Source organism: Apodemus sylvaticus, chromosome 8, assembly GCF_947179515.1.
Source record: "Apodemus sylvaticus chromosome 8, mApoSyl1.1, whole genome shotgun sequence".
NCBI classification, from domain to species: Eukaryota; Metazoa; Chordata; class Mammalia; order Rodentia; family Muridae; genus Apodemus; species Apodemus sylvaticus.
The window spans coordinates 82,948,939-82,972,390 of NC_067479.1; the positions used below are offsets into that span (position 1 = coordinate 82,948,939).

General features: G+C 42.6%; 1 pseudogene; it reads right to left on the reverse strand.

The window, feature by feature from the left end:
• Window positions 1-649: 649 nt before the first annotated feature.
• LOC127690782 (glyceraldehyde-3-phosphate dehydrogenase-like) lies at window positions 650-8,843 on the reverse strand (annotated as a pseudogene).
• Window positions 8,844-23,452: the final 14,609 nt, after the last annotated feature.

Sequence of the window (23,452 nt, forward strand, 5' to 3'; positions counted from 1 at the left end):
TTCCTGCCTCCCCGCCACAGGTTCATATATTTGAATGCTTGGTCCCCAGTTGGTAGAACTGTTTGGATTAGGAGACAGGGTCTTGTTGGAGAAGGTGAGTTACTGGGGGTGGGTTCTAAGGTTTCAAAAGCCCACACCATTCCCAGCTTCCTCTCGCTCTGCTTTGTGGTTGTGGTCTCAACATGTGAGCTCGCAGCCACTGGTCCAGTGTCATGCCTGCCTGCCGCCATGCTCCCCTCCATGATTGTTATAGACTTACCCTCTGGAACTGCAGGTCCCTAATGAGCTTTCTCCTCTATAAATCGCCTTGGTCATGGCATCTTCACAGTCACAGAAGAGCATCAGAGAGGGCCTCATGGAGGAGAACAAGCAGAGAGGATTGAGAAGGGTGTAGAGATGAGAACCTCGGGTTTGACAATAGGCTAGAAATCAGTTGTGCCCTCCCATAGCAAACGTTTTTTCTTATTCTTTTTTTGGGGGGGGTGTGCAGTGAACTTTACTGATATAGTATTCAAGAGAGTAGGGAGGGTTCCCTAGGCCCCTCCTGTTATTATGAGCGTCTGGGATGGAAATTGTGAGGGAGATGCTCAGTGTTGGGGGCTGAGTTGGGACAGGGACTCCTCAGCAACCGAGGGCCTCTCTCTTACTGTCAGTGTCCTTGCTGGGGTGGGCAGTCCAGGGCCTCATACTCCTTGGAGGCCATGAAGGTCATGAGGTCCACCACCCTGTTGCTGTAGCTGTATTCATTATCACACCAGGAAATGAGCTTTGCAAAGTTGTCATTGAGAGCCAGCCCCAGCATCAAAGGCAGAAGAGTGGGAGATACTGTTGAAGTCTCAGGAGACAACCTGCTCATCAGTGTAGCCCAGAATGCCCTTTAGTGGGCCCTTGGATGCCTGCATCACCACCTTCTTGATGTCATCATACTTGGCAGTTTCTCCAGGCAGCATGTCAGATCCACAATAGATACATTGGCAGTAGGAACATGGAAGGCCATGCCAGTGACCTTCCTGTTCAGCTCTGGGATGACCTTGACCACAGCCTTGGCTGCAACAATGGTTGCAGGGATAATGTTCTGGGCAGCCCCATGGCCATCATGCCACAGCTTCCCAGAGGGGATATCCACAGTCTTCTGAGTTACAGTGATGGCATGGACAGTGGTCATGAGCCCTTCCACAATGCCAAAGTTGTCATGGATGACCTTGGCCAGGTGGTGGTACAGGATGCATTTATGACAATCTTAAGTGAGTTGTCATATTTCTCATGGTTCACCCCCATCACAAACATGGAGTCATCAGCAGAAGGGGTGGAGATGATGTCCCTTTTGGCCCCATCCTTCAAGTGGGCCCCGGCCTTCTCCATGGTGGTGAAAACGCAAATGCTTTTTCTAATCAAGAGTTGTCTTCATTTTCTTAACCTGTCTTCACAATGTCTCATAAGATGTCTTAACTATAATAATATACCACAGCATGGGAAAAACCAACTGCTCCCCACTGTTTTATTTCTATTTGTTCTAGCTTCCAAGTGGATACTCCAAGAATTAATTTTCTCCTCCTATCTTCCTCCTACTCCCAGTCCCCCAACTTACACTGGCCTGACAACCCCACATGCCCTGGGGAAACTGGCAGAAGGATGGGGCTATGGCTTCCTAGTATGGGTTGGGCAGGAAGAAAGGGAAGTGAAGGGATGGGAGCAGGGGCTCCAGGAAGCATCTGTGGACCTGATGGGAAGGAAGAGAGGGAACTCCTGTGGCCGTGGGTCAGCATGGGAGGTGGGGGAAGGATCTCAGAACACACTCTCCTGACAATGGTGCTTAAGGAAAGGCCGGAGCCAAGCACACAAGAGAGAGAAGAGCATGGAGGGAGGCAGGGAAGATGCAGCCAGTTGGCTGGCATGTGAGGACGTGCAGTGGACACAGTTTCCATCAGTTACTGGGGAAATGCAGAGTCCTGAGTACACCAAGACCTGGTGGAGGATTAGTGAGAGTACCATCTGCTCTATGTGAACCATTGAGATCACTGTGGGATGGCCAAAGAAACTCCATTTTATGCTAGGTATCCATCTTAGTACCCACTAGGGGTTTGCCTTTGACTCCAGTCCCTGGAAGATAAATTCTCAGGAACCCTGACACAGTGACCCCCACCCAGAAAGGTTACAATATCTACTTGTTATGGTACAGCTAACTGCCTTTTGGCTTCTGTAACCTGCTTATGCAGACATTCAAGGACTATTTGGAGGTTAGCCTTCACTACCTAATCTTGACAGATAGAACAGCCTTGGCTTGCTTGCATAGTTCTCAAGGTCTTCCTGTGGTCATCTCTGAACATCCTTCCCTCTGCTTCTGGTTCGAGGCAGTCTCAAGGTTGGCTCGGAGCTTGTTTTGCTAGCAGTATCAATAAATTTGACCAACATGTGTAATCTGGATTGTGCCTATGGTCTTTTCCCAGGGTTCATGGATTTCCTAACAACTGCCCATGTTATCAAGAGCGAGAGATGCTAGCAGACACAGAGTGGAAGCCATGCCATGGGTGTAAGCTGCTGTGGGCAAGCTTCATTGTCGACTTGACTGGATTTGGAATTCCTTAACAGACATACTTCTGGGTATGTCTCTGAAGGTGTTTTCAGAGAGGTTTAACTGAGGAGGGAAGACTGACCCTGAAAGTGGGTGGCAACATAGGCTAAAGTAACAGACTGAATAATACAGGAAAAAAAAAAGCCAGCATCCCTGACTAATGATAGCATACGAACCACGGTCTCTTACTTCAGTTTCTATGCCTTCCTTAAAGCAGACTGTATGCACTTAAACTGTGAGCCAAAATGAACTCTCCTTTCCTTAGACTGTTTTTGTCAGGTTTTAAAAATATTTTTCTCCATGCAATATATTCTGATCACAACTCTCTCCCTCATTATCCTCTTAGATCCTCCCCATATCCCCAACTCCCCACCCTTCCAACTCCACACCTCTCTTTTTCTTTAGAAAACAAACAGGCAAATTAAAAATTAAAGAATCAACACCACACACACACACACACACATCTCCAAAAATAGCATTAAGTTCATTTTGTGTTGGCCATCTACTACTGGGCATGGGGCCTAGACTTAAGTGCTGTTTGTATACCCAATGAGACACTGTTGGAAAAACTATTTTTCCTTTTGCAATTAGGTGTCAATTAGAGAATTGTCACGCCTTTGCATCAACAAGAAAAGTAAGAGGAGCCCACACATTTAATAAGGTCTCTCTATGGAGTGTCTACTTAGCATTTGTTCAAGAAGGAAAGACCCTTTAGGTTCTGTGAACTATCCCTTTCAGTCCAGCATTCCTCTAGACAACTATAGCATACATATTTAAAAGGAAAATATAATTAAAACCTGGTTGGAAGACAGAATTCAAATTCATACAAGAAAGTAGGATAATTTTACAAAATTGTACTATGAGAATTTATCAACATTATATTAAGAAACTATAAAGTGTGTTTCAAAGATCTTGGGATACCAGAGCACTTTTGGCATGGATGGAATTCTCAAAGTTGTGTGCTGTGAATTCTGGGATGATTCTGGCCTGAGTGTCCTCATGCTGCCTTGTGCAAGATGGTGTTTGCCTGGCATTGCTCATACTGAACATTCTACAGTAATAGAGAAAATAGGCCACATTGTCATCCAATCGTAATTGGAAATTGCTTCATTTGCTTGGGCTCCTGCATATGGAGAACATTTGTGAATGTTCTGTTTAAGCAGTAAAATGAACACAGACATTGGACTTTCAACTAGATTGTTCTTCTAACATGTGGCTGTGTCCACTTTACGTGGACATTTAGCCGCCAGTCTTAGGAAGTCTTAGGAAAGTAAAGTTGGCTCCAAAAGATACTTGGAGAAGGGGAATCTGTGATCAAAGTTCAGCTAAAATATGTCAGTGTGAGCCAGTAATAATGTTAAAAAAAATGTTTTCTGGAAGCAAATGATTGCTTTTTTTTTTTTTTTTTTTTTTTTTTTTTTTTTTTTTTTTTTTGTCTGCATGAGATAACTCAAACCATACTTAGTAAACAGAAATTCTGGAAGCAGTCACAATGGTTTCCCCTAGCATGCCACATGCAATTAGACAGTTAAAGATTAAGACATCACTCATGCAAAGGCCACTTAGAAGTTTCCCTGCAGTGATGGAATTTGAGTCAGCAGGTGCTCAATGAACACCTAATCTATGACTAACTTTCTGAGGAATGGTTACAGATAGGAAGTGGAACTATTGAAGCACTCCTAAACATGTAGCCTGGGGCATCAGGAGGGACAAGCAGGAAACACACCAAACACCCAAAGTGCTAAGTAACCATCTCAAGTAGTCTGAGGTTAAGCATTTCAGTGAGTAGTGGGGTGGCAGGTTGTGCATGGTCAGGGAATGTGAACGGGTGAGGACTGAAGGAGGCTTCCCGAGTTGACAGAGTGTGCAGAGGGAAAATAGAAAGGGCATTCTAGGACATGGTTTGGCAGAAGCAGGAAGCAAACATGTTGGAGAGGGGGGGGTGGTGGAACAGGGCTGCTTTCTAATGACTAGAAATCATCTTCATAGCCTAGCCTCTTACCTACTTTGCTGCCCTTCCTGTTTCACAGTCATCTCTGTTCTGTAGTAGAACACTTTGTCCCTGCACTAGCATGTTCTTCTATCTCTTTATCTTAGCCAAAGGATTGAGAAGGGAGTGTGGTCCTCTTCTCTTCAATGTAGCTCGCTTTTTAATGAGTTGGGAGCTCTGCTGGGGATCAGACTTAGGGTGGATTCTGTTCACGTTAGCCACACGCTCCACCTCTGAGTTACACTCTCAAATCCATTTTGACTGTATGAAATACTTGGGGTATTACACAGTGTGGGTTGAATCCTGCTTCGCTTTCTCATCTTTAAGGAGCAGTAATGCAGATGAAGGCCTGAAGGCAGCGATTAGCTCTTAACAATATGTCAATACAAGTTGACCTTGACCAGTGTTGAGGCTCTAAATTCAAAGTCATTCTGGGGATCTCTGGTGGCATTTTAGAGGCACTAATAATAATCTAGATTTGGAGAAGAGACTGAGGGTAGACCCTGGATTAGGCAACTGAGCTGCAGCATCACCCTTACACTGCCTTTGATGGTACAGCAGCACAGCTAGGTCCATAGCCTAACCTCTAGGAACTCTTGATCTTACATGACAACTGAAGTGGGGATCTAGCAGGTTGGCTTTTTTTATGGGTAAAGAAGATGCAAACGAGGACTTGCCAAAAGGAAGTCACCTGAGGTAGCTCAAGCAACTGATTCTTTAGACAGAAGAGGTGAGGTTGGGAACCAGAGAGGCACATCTATGAGTATGGAAACTAATGTACTGAATGCAAATGGGCACAAATGCCACCGGGTGTATGTTCAACTTACTTAGAGGACTGATTTGTAGAGTCAACTTTCTTTTTCTTTTCTTTTCTTTTCTTTTCTTTCCTTTCCTTTTCTTTTCTTTCCTTTCCTTTCCTTTTTTTCTTTTCTTTCTTTCTTTCTTTCTTTCTTTCTTTCTTTCTTTCTTTCTTTCTTTCTTTCTTTCTTTCTTTCTTTTTTTTTTTGGAGACAGGGTTTCTCTGTGCAGCCTTGGCTGTCCTGGAACTTACTCTGTAGACCAGGCTGGCCTTGAATTCAGAAATCCACCTGCCTCTGCCTCCCAAGTGCTGGGATTAAAGGTGTGAGCCACCACCACCCGGCTAGAGTCAACTTTCTGCTTACACTTTTATGTGGGTTCTTGGAATTGAACTTGGGTTTCTGGGCTTGCCACTTCTACTTGGCAAGCCGTCTTGCTGGAACAAATCATCTTTCAGTGTATAAGCATTCTATTGGTTCTGACCCTCTAGGGGAGTGTTTTTCAACATGTGGGTCTTGATCCTTTTGGAGGAATGTATACCAGATATCCTGTATATCAGATATTTACATTATGATTAATAACAGTAGCAAAATTACTATTGTAAGGTAGAGATAATAAACAATTTTAAGGTTTAATGGTTGAGGGTTACTACAACATAAAGAACTGTATTAAAGGGTAACAGCATTATGGAGGTTGAGAGCCATTGCACTAAAAAAATCCTGATGGGAAGTTACTATGGGAATTCAGATGTGTCAAGAACTTTATAGACATATGGTTTAGAATCAAAAGGAAATTAGAATCAGGGTTGGGAACAGTTAGTAACCCCATTAATTCTCCTCCTGCTCCCTCCTCCCTCCTTCTTTCTCTCTCCAACTTGAGTTGCCTATGTTCCACTCACAGAGTAGAGAATATGCATATCCCCAACTACTTAACTGTAGGGCAACAGGGAACTCTGTGTGCTCCATGCAGTCTTAGTTTTGTGAACCACCATCAGGAGAGTGAAGTCACAGTAGCTTACAGAGGAAAAGAAGTTCTTAGGTTAAGTTAGATGGCTTGCATGGTGTCATATGCTCCCCAAAGGATGCATAAGAGAACATGCCATCCAAGTATGCGTGTTCTCTGAAAGGCATTTGAAGAAAGATAATTAAAAAACCCTTTGGAGAACACATTGCTGCATTCATTGTCAATATAACTGGGTTTAGTGTACACAAGGGATACAGACACTTTTGATGGGTCTACAGAGCATTTCCAGGAAGCATTAATTAAGGGGAACAACCAAACCTAAATGTTGGCAGCTGGGGACTTGGATGAAAATGCTGAGCACTGACAAGTCCTATCCTGTTCCCAGGCCTTCTACGAAGTGAACTGAACTGCTCTGCTGTGCCATTCTCATCTAGATGGACCACACCCTTGTAACCATGAGCCAAAATAAGCCCTTCCTCCTTCAAGGAGGAAAGTATTTTGGTTATAACAGAGATAAAAGTAGCTAATACAGAGAATTGTTAAGAAAGATAGAGATGGAAATACTGTCTGGTCTGACAATGTTGGGTACGAGGAAGTAAGAGATGGCCTTTAGTCTCATGTTGATAATGAATATATAATTTAAGAGGTGAGAAGAATTAAATATTGGGTAATCAGGGAAGGAGGGAAACTGGCTTCAATGTTTTGATGGAAGAGCAAGAAGAAAGGTACTACGCAAAAGGGATTTTCATTTGTTGATTCAGCTGAATGTTCCCTCACCAGAACCTGGGATTCCTTTGCCTCAAGTGTAACAAACATTTTTTTCCATCCATGAACTGTTTAATTTCTGTTCCTCTGGCAGAGGGTTTTGTGGCTTTAATCATTATTATTAGCATACTCTACTGCCCATTTACCCCCCTCAGAATCTACAGCTGTGTATGAGCCTCAGTTCAGAAAGTACTTGGCCCCTCCCAGTTTCTTAGTCTGCTCTCTTCTGCTCCCTCAACTCAGAGAGGGCAGTTTTGTGTGCAGCCATGAAGGTATTGAGATTATACCTATATATTTTAAGGTTCTTTTGCATCTGTCTTGGATTAAGTTTGTCAAATATATATCCTTCCTCAGCCTTCATTTCCAGTTGTATTTCACATGTAGTAGGCTGATGTGTTTTTGAATCACGGTAGTTCCCCCAGGCAAGTTGACCCCGTGGTCCAAGCTTTTTGTCTAGGAAACTGTTAATTAATTTTTAAAAACATATCTCAGAATTATTCTGCAAAACAGATCTACCCTGAGTGCATCCAAATCTATTTAAGACCCTCCTTCCTCCCTGATGGATCTTCATTCTCTGTCTCCAACTCTTCTAGTGGTTTTCTAACAGTAGCTAGACCCCAGGGTTCAAGCTGTGCCTCTCTGCAAACTTCTCTGATAATGTACCTAGTGTTTGTTTCTCTCACCACTCACGGTCATATGCTGACGTCTAGCATACAGATGAGAGGCAAGAGGGACTCATGAGGTAATGGGGTTAGATGACATCATGGCAGTAGTCCTCAAGGTGGGTTTAGTGCCTCCACAAGAAGAGAGAGCAGAGCCCTCTTTTCTCTAAGGAGTAAAAAGAAGAGGCCATCTGAGCATATAGTGGGATGGCAGCCATCTGTAAACCAGAAGCAGGCAGGGCCTTCGCCAAGTGAAAGCTTTAACATTTTCCTTATTTATTTATTTATTTATTTATTTATTTATTTATTTATTTATTTATTTGCTTTATGTCCCTAATCCACACCTGTTCTCCTCCTAGTCACCTTCTTACACAGTCCTTCCTTCCCTCTGCTCTGCCTCTTCTCCTTTGAGAAGTGGCATGCAGGGGCGGGCTGGGGGGGTAGCAGGGGTCTTTCTGGGGAACCAACCCACCCTGGCATCTCAAGTCACTGTAGAACTAGGTACATTCTCTCTCACTGAGGGCAAACAAAGACAGACTAGTTAGGGGAGCAAGCATCAGTGTCAGGATAAGCCCCTGATCCAGTTGCCGGAGGAACCGCATGAAGACCAAGTTACATATGTGTGGGAGGTCAAGTCCGTGCTCACTCTTTGGTTGCTGGTTCAGACTCTGGACACCCCGATAGGTCCGGGTTAGTTGAGTCTGTAGTCCTCTTGTGGGGTCCCTATCCCTTCTGGGTTCCTCAATCCTTCCCCCAAGTCTTCCACAAGACTTCCTGAGCTCAATCTAATGAACACCTTAATGTTTTGACAATAGACTTTGCAGTGTCCACAACTGTGGGAAACCAATGGTTGTCAGCTAAACTGCCCTCCCTGTGGTATTTTAATATGGCAGTCCAAACTTACATTATTACTCTCCTTTCAAGATTTGTCTCTTCTGTTCTGGTTCCATCTGACCTTCATTCCAGATCTTTTGCTGCTTACATTCAGGCGCTGTGCTCTCAGCTCAAACTGGGCAGGTCCGGGCTCCACATGTCTGGCCTGCCAGCCATGGAGACTCTTGGACGCCTGCTGTTTCTTCACCTTTATGTACATTGGTGACAAATTCCCATGATTTTACCCACTTCTAATGGGAGCTGGGTTTTTTTGTCCCTAACACAGGCCTTTTTTAGAGTATTGGTTGTAAGTTCCCTTTTCATTTTGTTTTTAAGACAGGGTCTGACTGTGTAGCCCAAACTGGCTTAGAGTTTGTGATGTTGACCACACATAGCCTTGAACTCACACAGAGATCTGCTTGCCTCTGCCTCCCAGGTTGTAAGATCAAGGGTGTGTACCATCAGGTCTAGCTGGTTGCAAATTTTTGGAGATATTGTGTCTCCTGTCTTTAGAGCTTTTAAATTCTTTATCTTTATAAATATAGGAGACACTAAATAAATATATGAGTTTATTACTTGAGTTTCAAAGTGAATGTTCTATGCTCTGAAACTATATAGGGCCTTGAGTTATTGTTTTCTCAAGTTCCTTATTCTTTAAAAGATAATTAATCATTATTATTATTGATTCCGAAAATATGCATTATAAAATGCAAGTCTATCCAAACTTACTCAATCTGAGGACACACTTTTCAAAGCCTCATTTTGCATCTTCCTGTAAAAAAAAGTCCCTGAAACAAAGTCTGGAAGCTATGTTTAATTATTCACATACAAAAATATGGAAATAAAATACACACAGATGAAATTGCTACATGTAAAACACACATACCTACACATGTGTATATACAAATATAGATAATTATTTAAAAACTGGAAGAAAATAAGGGTGATCACTTTTCATTAATGCGTGGGACAATTTATAAGAATACTTATATTCTTATAAGTATAAGCAATGGGACAATAGCAAAAGCCATAAATATTGGCTTATTTGATTATATATGTTTGAAATTTTTAAGTGTTTTCATATATTATAAAAATTATAAAATTAATCCAAACACAAAAAGCTGGAAAACACTGAGGGAAAATTTTTCATGTGTATGACAGATAAAGAATTCATATCCTGCCACATAAAGAACTAGAAAGTAAGAAGGAGATGGGCAGCCATAGCTAAAAGGGTCAAGTGAGTCACAACAGGAGAGATACCAGCGGTCAATAACACTCGGGGAGAACTCAACCTGGTTTTTCATTTAGCAAAGTATAAATTAATAAAAGATCCAAGGAGAGAGCAGAGGGAACAGGACTCTGCTGTAGTGCAGATGGAGTGTCACATTCAGGTCGCACAACTCCACTTGAAGGAATTTGTAAGAAAATATTTAGAGAAGTATGCAAAAGTGAATGCCTAAGGCTGTCTGCCGTGATAGTGTTTATAATAGTAAATCATTGAGAGGACTGGGCCTCAGCCAGCTTAGCCCTGGATTAGGGTTAAAAGGAACATGGTATTTTCTTTTGCGCTTTGTTTTTCCATATTATAAACAGCCTATTTTTAAATTAAAAAACAAGTGACTTTGATGTAGTTAAGATTTCAAGGCAGTCACTTTATATATTCTGTAACATGCATAGTTCATATTTTACATATTCTGTAGCATACAAGTTTCTGAATAAATAAAAGGAGATTCCTGATTATCTGTCATTGATTTTGTGTCTGAGTTTTCTTCCCTTCCTCCTTTAATGTCTTCCCTCCTCTTTCCTCTTTTCTTTTCTTCTGTGTGTTTGTGTTCACGTAGTGTATGTCCATGTTTATGTGTGTGCACTGGTGCGTGCTGGTGATCATTCTTGTGTGTGCATGTGGATGGGTGTCAGAGACTGATGTTGGGAGTCGTCCTCGGTCATGCCCCACCTAATGTTTTGAATTAGGATCTTATTGGCTAGACTGGGTAGCCAGCAAGCCAGACATCCTCCTGCCTCTGCGTCTCCAGCACTGGGATTACAGGTGCATGTTGTTATGCCAGGCTTCTTATGTGGATACTGGGGATCCAAACCTGGGTCCTTGTGCTGGCAGGAAGCGCTTTACCCACGGAACCATCTCCCCAGCTCCCACATCCCTATCCAGCTCTGCTGTTATCTCCCTAGCTCAGTTCTGTGTTCAGGCACTGAGCTGTCTTGGCCACTTGATTCCTCCTTTTCCTCCTCTAAATGTTCTGTTGCCCCTCATCAAGTCATCTTCCTTAGAGGCTGCTTGGACCTTACCATTCTCTATTCAGATGTCCAAGACATGTCCTGTCAGATCCAGAGCTTCAAGCCTGTTGGTCCAGGAAGCCACATCTGGCTGTCATTGACCTTCCAACCTCTATATCCTATTTTGCCACATGTATTAGAATTCAGTCCCAGTGATATTTGACTATTTCACAACCCCATCTTCAGCTTTTTGCCTCTCTACTTTGGCAATGACCCCTCTCTCTGTCTTTTTCTGTGCCCAGATCCTACCTTCTTGCTACATGGCAATCTCAGTTGCCATAGCTCAATTCTTAGTGAGGACTTTGGGCACTTAACACAGATTTACTTTTTGATATTTTTGTCCATGCCTATTCTCTCCAAAGGGTTAAACAATTTGCTTCATACAATCTTATAGACCCCATATCTCCCAGCACATAGATACCCAAGATACACTTGTTTAATGAAGGAACAGATAAAGGCTTAGGTCAAGTAGCAAGGGTCTTACTCAACCTTCCCACAGAGCAGGGGTTGCTTAGAGGTGGCCAACTGCCTGTAGCATCAAAATAACCCTGTTTCGACAAAGAGATTCCCATGTATTGTTAACATTTTATATGTGTAGCTTTTGTTTCTAATAAAAGAAACATGTAGATTTTTCTTTTATCTCAGAGAACTTTAAGGAAACATACTTTCAATTTATTATTTGAGAATTTTATACATGTGTACAATATATTTTTATTATACTTCCCTTCACTCCCCCTTATGACTTCAACAAGATCTCTCCTGTATCTCCCTTCTACCTTCGTGTTCTCCTTTTTAATCCCAGTTTCAGTTCAAGTGTGTGTACAGGGAACAGGGCAATCCACTAAGGGCATATGGACAACCTATGGGACAAAACCCTGAAGAAAACTGACTCCCCAACCCACAACCTCTAACACTCATTAACTGCCACTGGTGCTCAACTAGCGGTGAGGTCTTGAGAGACCCTTCCCCGTCCATGCCAGAACTTTGACTGACTTAATCTTATGCAGGCAACTATAGGCAGTGCGGATAACTTGATGGGGAGAAATTGTCAGGGGTCAAGAACAGGCCAGTTTTCCTTTTTGTGCTGGTTATTTTCATTGTTTGTTTGACACACTCAAACATCTTCTTTCTGATAGCAGACTTACATGACTCCCCTAGCTCCCTCTGTGCCTCCCTCCACCTCTGATCCACTAGAATGTATGTGGTAGGTTTGGCGCAGACTTGAGAGTCCATGTGCAAAACAAAGTTCCCAAAGCTGGGTATAGCAACTGGATCCTTCCTGGAGGTGTTGGTTTGGGTTGGCAGGAAAATGGCTATGAGACTATAACTCCAGAATGACCATGGAGAGAATTCAGCCTATAAATGTAACTTCCTTCCTCCTACCAAACAAAACAACCCCGTATTATTCAGTAATCCATCCCGGGTATCCTCAGTTTTATATATCCTAAACGGAACTTTTTGTTCCTCCAGTCTATTTCTCCATTGCTCCACAGCAAAATAAATGTCCTCACTTCCCACCACTTGTATGCTCAAGAGAGATCTTTGATTTCATTTTTCCCCTGTGTGTATGTGTGTGTGTGTGTGTGTGTGTGTGTGTGTATGTGCTCATGGGTTTGAATGTGAGGCACTCTAGAGCAACAGCATGCAGGTGGAGGTGAGGGTTGAACCTTGGGTATTGGTCCTTGCCCTGCTTGTTTGAGCCAGGCTCTCTTTGCTGAGCACTGCACCTCCTGACACACAGTAGGAGCTCCTATATGTGACTTCACCTTGGTTCTGAGGACTGAGCTCAGATCCTCATGCTTGTGCAGCAAAGTGCTTTTTCCACAGAACCGAGTTTTAACAGGAGTTTTGTGGAACATACCATGCCCAAGCCACAGCACCGGTTCTTTCTTGTTCTTTCTACTTGGAATTCATGCCTACAGACAGACATGATGCTAGAGAGGTGGCTGAGGGTTCTATACGGGGATCCACGGGCAGCAGGAATAGAGAGTAAACCACTGGGCCTGATTCAAGCTTCTGAAAGCCTAAAGGCTACCTCTAGTGACACACTTTCCTCCAGTGCTGAGAGTTTACCATCTTCATGACTCTGTGTTCAGTGTCCTCACTACAAAGTCATATCTGGAAGGTTCACATATGTCTTCTCTCTTTCCTTAGCTGCCTTTAGGTGTTAGATAATCTTTTATCATGTGACAAAATGTTTGAGAGAAACACCTTAGAAGAGGAAAGATTTATTTTGGCTCACGGCTGCAGGGATTTCAGTCCACGGTCAGAGCTTTGTTTCTAGGCTATGGTGAGGCAGAACCTCATGGCAGAGACTGTACAGTAGAGCAGAGCTTCTCCCCTCATGGCAGATGGGAGACAGAGAGCAAGACAGACTGGCATGCATCCAGCAGCCTACTTCCTCCTGGGCTCCACCTCCTACTTATTTTAGGATTGTCATCAGAATTTGAACCCATCATTGATTGGACCAAAGCTTTCAGGATTCAGCAACTTCCCCAAGGCCCCACCTCTGAATACTGCTCTGGGGACCAGGCCTTCAGCACCTGAGCTATGGAAGATGTTTCATATCCAAAATCAACTTTGTCATTGCTTCTTTCCATTTGTTTACACATAGTACTTGTGACAATGGGTAATTGCTTCTGTCTTAGTCAGTGTTCTATTGCTGTGAAAAGACACTCTGACCATGGCAATTCTTATTTAAAAAATAAAATCATTCAGTTGGGGCTAGCTTACAGTTTCTGAGGTTTAGTCCATTATCATCATGGCAGGAAGCATGACAGCCTACAGACAGACATGATGCTAGAGAGGTGGCTGAGGGTTCTATACGGGGATCCATGGGCAGCAGGAATAGAGAGTAAACCACTGGGCCTGATTCAAGCTTCTGAAAGCCCAAAGGTTACCCCTAGTGACACACTTTCCTCCAGTGTGGCCACACCTCCTAATCCTTCTAAATAGTGCCACTCCCTGATGTATTCAAGTGTGTGAGCCTGTGGGCCATTATTCTAACCACCACATTTCCTTGTTGACCTTTGCTTCCTGTTACTGGAATAAATGCTATCTCCAGGTTGACTCCTTTTCGGGTATTCATCTGCATCTTCATGCTTAGCAGGTTCAAGACATGCATGTTTACAGAGCAATGGCAACACACTGATCTCTGGCCTGAAGCATTCTGTGTTGAAATGTTTTCTTTCTTCCCCATGGATATTCTGCACTGCCACCCTTCCATCCTATTAGAGTCAATGTTCTTCAAACTTGTTTTGGTTTTACATTCCAGAAATCAAATTTCATGAAGGCAAAGTTGCTGTCACCATTGCATCTTAGTGACTTCACAGAAAAGCTTAGTGACATGAACTGATGGATTATTATTTTCCCCTGGTCTACTCAAAGCTTTGCTTCTTCCTGCACACCCATTTCTTTACCCAGCCATGTCTGTTTATTTTTTTTCCTTCTTCCCATTTTTGTTTACTTCCTGCCAGATGTTTGCTCCTGGATGCCAAAATTGATAGAGTCAACACTGAACAATCAACATGGTATAATCACGGCTTTTGTCCTTCTTAGTCCTTGGTTTCTTTTAGAGTTCCATGGTCATTTTTAGTAATAATACATACTATCATCTCTCTATGATCCATTTAAAACATTTTATTCTTCTTTGCTTAATTTTTTCTATTTGTTCACTACATTTATGTTTGCCAAATCTAGTTTTTCTTTTCTCCTTACCTTAATCCCTTCTCCCCTCCTTCTTTCCTCTTCCTCCCCAGTTCCTTCTCTCCTCTTCACCCCTTCCCTCCTCCACCCCTTCTCCTCCTCCTTTTCCTCCTCCTCACATCTTCCCTTCTCTTCACCCCCTTTCCCTCCTCCCCACCTGCTCCCTGGTTCTAACATCCTTCATCTCTTATCCCCCTTCTGCTCCTGCGGCCTCTTCTAGACTTACCCTCTACAGAGCATCCTCTGCTGAAAGTATCAGCTGCCTTCAGATGACTGTAGTGGAATTCAGGCTGAATGTTCACAGTCCTGCCATCCCAACTGCCTCTTCTCTGCTTCTTTTAAAATCATCTCTCTAGCAGTCCTGAATTCTTTTATGTTGATCACTCTGTTTTCAACTGCTCCAGTCATTTTAATTCATCGTAGCACTTAATTCTGCCTTGTATTACAAGTACATGACTGGATCCAATCCATTTATTAAATAAAATTCCTTGAGCATAGAGACAATGCCCAATTCATGTTTTAAAATTGTGTGTGTATGTGTGGGTCCCAAGTGCTACTTTTCCCATAGTAGGTCCCCAGCACCTGGCTAAAAAAATGCAGAGGTATGCTGTAAGGCAATGAATATGAGGAAGGGGATTTGGATACAATTTCCAGCTAGTTTGATCCAGTAGCATATTTCTCTAAGCCTTGGTTTCCCATAGAGCTACAAGCGGATGTATGTACTTTATAATGTTTGTAGGTACCTGGTGCCTGAGAACTCCTTGCAAGTGTGACTGTACCATGACCATCAGCCGATTTCATCCTTTTGGGGGGGGGATGGGGTCACATGGAAGAAAGAAATGTAAAATACTTACTACATTTGAGATGACTTCTGCTGTTATCCACCAGACAAGAAAAGTTGGCAGTCACTATCCTTTTCTTACACCCGATTGCCACCTCATCTCCAAGTCACAAGCGTGTGTAGGCTGTCAGTGTTGTTTGCACCATTGACTCCTGGCGTTTATGGAGTCTGGGAACAGCTGAGTGTGCCAGTACTGCAGGCTGCTGCTGCCACAGCTCTTCCATGCCATTGCTGCTTTCACATGCAGCAATGATCAGGAAGAGAATGTTTGGTGTCAGCCCGTTCCTGTCCTGGCTAGTTTTATGTCAACTTGACATGAGTTAGAGTTTCCTGAGAGGAGGAAACCTCACTTGAGAAAACGCATCTATAAGATCAGGCTGTAAGGAAGTTTCTTAATAGCAATTAATGGGGGAGAGCCTAGTCTATTGTAGATGGTGCCATCCCTGGGCTGCTGGACCTAGGTTCTGCAAGAGGGCAAACTGAGCAAGCCAGTAAACATCACCCCTCCATGGCCTCTGCATCACTCTGCATCACTTCAAGGATCCTGTCCGCTTTGAGTTCCTATCCTGAGTTTTTTCAGTGATGAACAGCAATGTGGAAGTGTAAGCCAGATAAATTCACAAAGAATCAATAAAAAGTAAAAAAAAAAAAAAAAAAGAAAGAAAAAGAAAAGACCTCCTCACAAAGAGATACAAAAACTGGCAGTTATAGTCCCTTAGAAAGCATGTAATTTCTTTGAGGAATTAAGTTAATACACAATATGAATTCTCCAACTCTACATATTCATTTCTTTTTCTTTCAGTGTATGTGTGTGTGTGTGTGTAAGTGTGTGTGTGTGTGTGAGTGTGTGTGTGTGTGTCTAAGAAGCCAACCTAAGTGCTCCTGCATGCTGAGCAAGCACTCCACCACTGGGTTTATATTCCCAGCCTTCACTTCCATTTTTATATCAGTGTGGCATATTCACTGACTTTTATAACTTGAAAGGAATTTATGAAGCTAGGCATAGCGGTACACACTTTTTATGTCAATGCACAGGAGACAAAGACAGGTAGATCTCTGTGAGTTCAAGGTCAGCCTGGTGATCTACATAACAAATTCCTTGCCAGTGAAGGCTAAATAGTGAGACTCTTATCTCAAAACAAAACAATGAAAAGAAGTTTCTGACCGTCATTTTAAAAATCTCTTTATTTGCAGAAACTAAAGCCTTAGAAATGAAGAGAGCCTGTTGAATTTCCATAATCACCCTGTTTGCAGCATGTATCTTCCATTTGCTTTGTTATAATAGCAGCACTGAATCTCTGCCATCAAAATCTAGTATGTAGTTTTCAGGTATTTATTGTGAGCACTACAACTTAGATACCCAATTCTATTCATCATCCTTGTGAGCATCATAACAACTGGCAACAACTCTAACTGTCCCCATTCTCACTTTTTTTTTTTTTACTGGAAAAGGAAGTAATGCCATCAAGCGAGCGCTCCCTCCTATAAACTGTTCTGTTCCAATTAAGATCATTGTCGTCCATTGTGTAAATATACCACCTAGCATTGGAAGGGAATATAAGGACAGAGAAAAAGGAGGGAGATGATTGGAGAAAGGATGGAGAGAAGAAGGTTTATGGGACATATGGGGAGGGGGGATCCGGGAAAGGGGAAATCATTTGGAATGTAAACAAAGAATATATAAAATAAAAATATTAAAAAAAAAAAAAGATCATCATCGTCGTCTTTTTTTTTTTTTGGATATAATTTATTTACATTTCAAATGATTTCCCCTTTTCTAGCCCCCCCCCACTCCCCGAAAGTCCCGCAAACCCCCTTCTCTTCCCCTGTCCTCCCACCCACCCCTTCCCACTTCCCCGTTCTGGTTTTGCTGAATACTGTTTCACTGAGTCTTTCCAGAACCAGGGGCCACTCCTCCTTTCTTCTTGTACCTCATTTGATGTGTGGATTATGTTTTGGGTATTCCAGTTTTCTAGGTTAATATCCACTTATTAGTGAGTGCATACCATGATTCACCTTTTGAGTCTGGGTTATCTCACTTAGTATGATATTCTCTAGCTCCATCCATTTGCCTAAGAATTTCATAAATTCATTGTTTCTAATGGCTGAATAGTACTCCATTGTGTAGATATACCACATTTTTTGCATCCACTCTTCTGTTGAGGGATACCTGGGTTCTTTCCAGCATCTGGCAATTACAAATAGGGCTGCTATGAACATAGTAGAACATGTATCCTTATTACATGGTGGGGAGTCTTCTGGGTATATGCCCAGGAGTGGTATAGCAGGATCTTCTGGAAGTAAGGTACCCAGTTTTCGGAGGAACCGCCAGACTGATTTCCAGAGTGGTTGTACCAATTTGCAACCCCACCAGCAGTGGAGGAGTGTTCCTCTTTCTCCACACCCTCTCCAACACCTGCTGTCTCCTGAATTTTTAATCTTAGCCATTCTGACTGGTGTAAGATGAAATCTTAGGGTTGTTTTGATTTGCATTTCCCTAATGACTAATGAAGTTGAGCATTTTTTAAGATGTTTCTCCGCCATCCGAAGTTCTTCAGGTGAGAATTCTTTGTTTAACTCTGTACCCCATTTTTTAATAGGGTTGTTTGGTTTTCTGGAGTCTAACTTCTTGAGTTCTTTATATATATTGGAAATTAGCCCTCTATCTGATGTAGGATTGGTGAAGATCTTTTCCCAATTTGTTGGTTGCCGATTTGTCCTCTTGATGGTGTCCTTTGCCTTACAGAAACTTTGTAATTTTATGAGGTCCCATTTGTCAATTCTTGCTCTTAGAGCATACGCTATTGGTGTTCTGTTCAGAAACTTTCTCCCTGTACCGATGTCCTCAAGGGTCTTCCCCAGTTTTTTTTCTATTAGCTTCAGAGTGTCTGGCTTTATGTGGAGGTCCTTGATCCATTTGGATTTGAGCTTAGTACAAGGAGACAAGGATGGATCAATTCGCATTCTTCTGCATGCTGACCTCCAGTTGAACCAGCACCATTTGTTGAAAAGGCTATCTTTTTTCCATTGGATGTTTTCAGCCTCTTTGTCGAGGATCAAGTGGCCATAGGTGTGTGGGTTCATTTCTGGATCTTCAATCCTGTTCCATTGATCCTCCTGCCTGTCACTGTACCAATACCATGCAGTTTTTAACACTATTGCTCTGTAGTATTGCTTGAGGTCAGGGATTCTGATTCCCCCAGATTTTCTTTTGTTGCTGAGAATAGTTTTAGCTATCCTGGGTTTTTTGTTGTTCCAGATGAATTTGATAATTGCTCTTTCTAACTCTGTGAAGAATTGAGTTGGGATTTTGATGGGTATTGCATTGAATCTGTATAGTGCTTTAGGCAAAATGGCCATTTTAACTATATTGATTCTACCGAACCAGGAGCATGGGAGGTTTTCCCATTTTTTGAGGTCTTCTTCCATTTCCTTCTTCAGAGTCTTGAAGTTCTTGTCATACAGATCTTTCACATGTTTGGTAAGAGTCACCCCAAGATACTTTATACTGTTTGTGGCTATTGTGAAGGGGGTCATTTCCCTAATTTCTTTCTCAGCCTGCTTATCCTTTGAGTATAGGAAGGCCACTGATTTGCTTGAGTTGATTTTATAACCTGCCACTTTGCTGAAGTTGTTTATCAGCTGTAGGAGCTCTCTAGTGGAGTTCTTTGGGTCACTTAGGTAGACGATCATGTCGTCTGCAAATAATGATAGTTTGACTTCTTCTTTTCCAATTTGTATCCCTTTGATCTCCTTATGTTGTCGAATTGCCCGAGCTAGTACCTCAAGTACAATATTGAAAAGATAAGGAGAAAGGGGGCAGCCTTGTCTGGTCCCTGATTTCAGTGGGATTGCTTCAAGTTTCTCTCCATTTAGTTTGATGCTGGCTACCGGTTTGCTGTATATTGCTTTTACTATGTTTAGGTATGGGCCTTGAATTCCTGTTCTCTCCAAGACTTTAAGCATGAAGGGATGCTGAATTTTGTCAAATGCTTTTTCAGCATCCAATGAAATGACCATGTGGTTTTGTTCTTTGAGTTTGTTTATGTAGTGGATTGTATTGATGGATTTCTGTATATTGAACCAACCCTGCATTCCCGGGATAAAGCCTACTTGATCATGGTGGATGATCGTTTTGATGTGTTCTTGGATTCGGTTGGCAAGAATTTTATTGAGTATTTTTGCATCGATGTTCATAAGGGAAATTGGTCTGAAGTTCTCTTTCTTTGTTGGATCTTTGTATGGCTTTGGTATCAGCGTAATTGTGGCTTCGTAGAAGGAATTGGGTAGTGTTCCTTCTGTTTCTATTTTGTGGAATAGTTTGAAGAGTATTGGTGTTAACTCTTCTTTGAAGGTCTGGTAGAATTCTGCACTGAAGCCATCTGGTCCTGTGCTTTTTTTGGTTGGAAGACTTTCTATGACTCCTTCTATTTCTTTAGGCATTATGGGACTGTTTAGATGGTCTAGTTGGTCCTGATTTAATTTTGGTATTTGGTATCTGTCAAGGAAATTGTCCATTTCCTCCAGATTCTCCAGTTGTGTTGAGTATAGGCTCTTGTAGTAGGATCTGATGATTTTTTGGATTTCCTCAGTTTCCGTTGTTATATCTCCCTTTTCATTTCTAAGTTTGTTAATTTGGATACTTTCTCTGTGCCCTTTGGTCATTCTGGCTAAGGGTTTATCTATCTTGTTGATTTTCTCAAAGAACCAGCTCCTGGTATTGTTGATTTTTTGTATGGTTCTCTTTGTTTCTACTTGATTGATTTCGGCCCTGAGTTTGATGATTTCCTGCCTTCTACTCCTCCTGGGCGAAATAGCTTCTTTTTGTTCTAAGGCTTTCAGGTGTGTCATTAAGCTGGTAATGTATGCTCTCTCCATTTTCTTTTTGGAGGCACTCAGGGCTATGAGTTTTCCTCTTAGCACTGCTTTCATTGTGTCCCATAGGTTTGGGTATGTTGTGTTTTCATTTTCATTGTGTTCTAAAAAGTCTTTAATTTCTTTCTTTATTTCTTCCTTGACCAAGGTATCATTGAGTAGAGTATTGTTCAGTTTCCACGTGTATGTGGGCTTTCTGTTGTTTCTGTTGCTATTGAAGACCACTTTTACTCCATAGTGATCAGATAGGAGGCATGGGATTAGTTCGATCTTCTTATATTTGTTGAGGTCTGTCTTGTGACCAATTATATGGTCGATTTTGGAGAAGGTACCATGAGGTGCTGAGAAAAAGGTATATTCTTTTGTTTTAGGATAGAATGTTCTATATATATCTGTTAAATCTAATTGGTCCAAAGCTTCAATTAGTTTCATTGTGTCCCTGTTTAGTTTCTGTTTTCCTGATCGGTCCATTGAGGAAAGTGCAGTGTTGAAGTCACCCACAATTATTGTGTTAGGTGCAATGTGTGCTTTTAGTTTTAATAAAGTTTCTTTTACGAAAGAGGGTGCCCTTGCATTTGGTGCATAGATGTTCAGGATTGACAGTTCTTCTTTTTGTATTTTTCCTTTGACTAGCAAGAAGTGTCCCTCAGGGTCTCTTTTGATGACTTTGGGTTGAAAGTCAATTTTATCTGATATTAAAATGGCTACTCCAGCTTGTTTCCTGAGACCATTTGCTTGTAAAATTGTCTTCCAGCCTTTTACTCTAAGGTAGTGTTTGTCTTTGACCCTGAGGTGTGTTTCCTGTAAGCAGCAAAATGTAGGGTCCTGTTTACGTATCCAGTCAGTTAGTCTGTGTCTTTTTATTGGGGCATTAAGTCCATTGATGTTAAGAGATATTAAGGAATAGTGATTGTTACTTCCTATCATTTTTGACGTTATTTTTTAAATTTGAATGCTTAACTTCTTTTGGGTTTGATGAAAGGTTACTATCTTGCTTTTTCCAGGGTGAAGTTTCCCTCCTTGTATTGGTGTTGTCCTCCTATTATCCTTTTTAGGGCCGGGTTTGTGGATAGATATTGGGTAAACTTGGTTTTGTCATGAAATATCTTAGTTTCTCCATCTATGGTGATTGAGAGTTTTGCTGGATATAGTAGTTTTGGTTGGCATTTGTGTTCTCTTAGAGTCTGCATGAGATCTGCCCAGGACCTTCTAGCCTTCATAGTCTCAGGTGAAAAGTCTGCTGTGATTCTGATAGGTCTTCCTTTATATGTTACTTGGCCTTTTTCTCTTACTGCCTTTAGTATTCTTTCTTTGTTTAGAACATTTGGTGTTTTGATTATTATGTGACGGGAAGTATTTCTGTTCTGGTCCAGTCTGTTTGGAGTTCTGTAGGCTTCTTGTATATTCATGGGCATCTCTCTCTTTAGGTTAGGGAAGTTTTCTTCCATAATTTTATTGAAGATGTTTGCTGGCCCTTTAAGTTGTAAATCTTCACTCTCATCTATGCCTATAATCCTTAGGTTTGGTCTTCTCATTGTGTCCTGGATTTCCTGGATATTTTGGGTTACAAGCTTTTTGCATTTTGCATTTTCTTTAACTGTTGAGTCCATGGTTTCTATGGAATCTTCAGCATCTGAGATTCTTTCTTCTATCTCTTGTATTCTGTTGTTGATATTTGCATCTCTGTCCCCTGATTTCTTCCCAAGGCTTTCTATCTCCAAAGTTGTCTCCCTTTGAGTTTTCTTAGTTGTTTCTACTTCTGATTTTAGATCCTGGATGGTTTTGCTTAGCTCCTTCACTTGCATGTTTGTGTTTTCCTGTAATTCTTTAAGAGATTTTTGTGTTTCCTCTTTCATGAGCTCAGCCTGTTGACCAAAGTTCTTTTGTATTTCTTTAAGAGATTTTTGTGTTTCGTCTTTCATGACCTCAGCCTGTTGAGCAAAGTTCTCATGTATTTCTTTAAGTGTTTTTTGCATTTCCTCCTTGTTGGCTTTTGTATTCTCCTGGATTTCTTTCAATGATTTTTGTGTTTCCCTTGCAAGGGCTTCTAACTTTTGATCCATTTTCTCCTGAATTTCTTTATGTATGACCTTCATGTGTTCCTGTACCAGCATCATGACCAGTGATTTTAAATCCAAATCTTGTTTTACTGGTGTGCTGGGGTATCCAGGACATGTTGGTAGAGGAGAATTGGGTCAGATGTTGCCATATTGCCTTGATTTTTGTTAGTGACGTTCATGCGTTTGCTTTTTGCCATCTAGTTCTCACTGGTGTTAGTTTATCTTCTCAGTGCTGGACTCACCAGTGCAAGCTGCCCCTTCCCAGTTGGCCTCTGGTGCACAGCTTACCTCCTGCACTGCTTGTAGACAGTGTGCTGCTGCCCAGGCTGTTCCGATCCCAAAGCAGGCACCCGAAGGCTCCCGCTGGGGCCCGCTGGATTCACTGGAGCACACTGACTTCTCCCAGCTGGCCGCCCGGAAGCCCAGCTAGCCACTTGCAGGACTTGGAGATGTAATGCTGCCGCCCAGACTGATCTGGATCCGGAAGCGGAGAGAGTAGAGCTAAGGGCTTCTGCCTGAGGCCTTGCCCCAGATTGTGTCTGTGGACCAGATGGAGCCTGTGTGCACCCCCAGGGAGTGCCGACGGTGTATGCTACTGTGACCTCCCCTGTGTTCCGCTCACTCCGCTGGGCAGCCGATCCGCCAACCGGGCTGTCGCACACAAGGTTAGCCTGGCCGCCCAGTCCCTGAGTCCAGGCAAAAGCCTGGGAGGCCAAGGTCCGAGCAAAGTTCCCCTAGGGCTATGACTGTTAATTGGGTCTGCCAGGTGACTAGGATGGCGGGCGTGCGCGCCCGCGCTCCCTGAAAGCGCCGGGAGAGTCTGCTTTGCTAACAATCACCTGGGCGGGTTGACTCACAGATGGCCCACCAAGCCGCCCAGTTCTTGGGGTCAGTCCTGTGCCTTTTGGGGCCTGGACCCCCGCTTTGTTAGCCTTAGGCTATGCCTGTTACAGGTCTGCCCGCCTGAGCTCTCTGTCGTCCTGCAGGCAAAATGGCGGCGGCGCGCTCGCAGGCCTGTGCAAAAAACCTCCTGCCTGGGTTGGCACCCCGATGGCC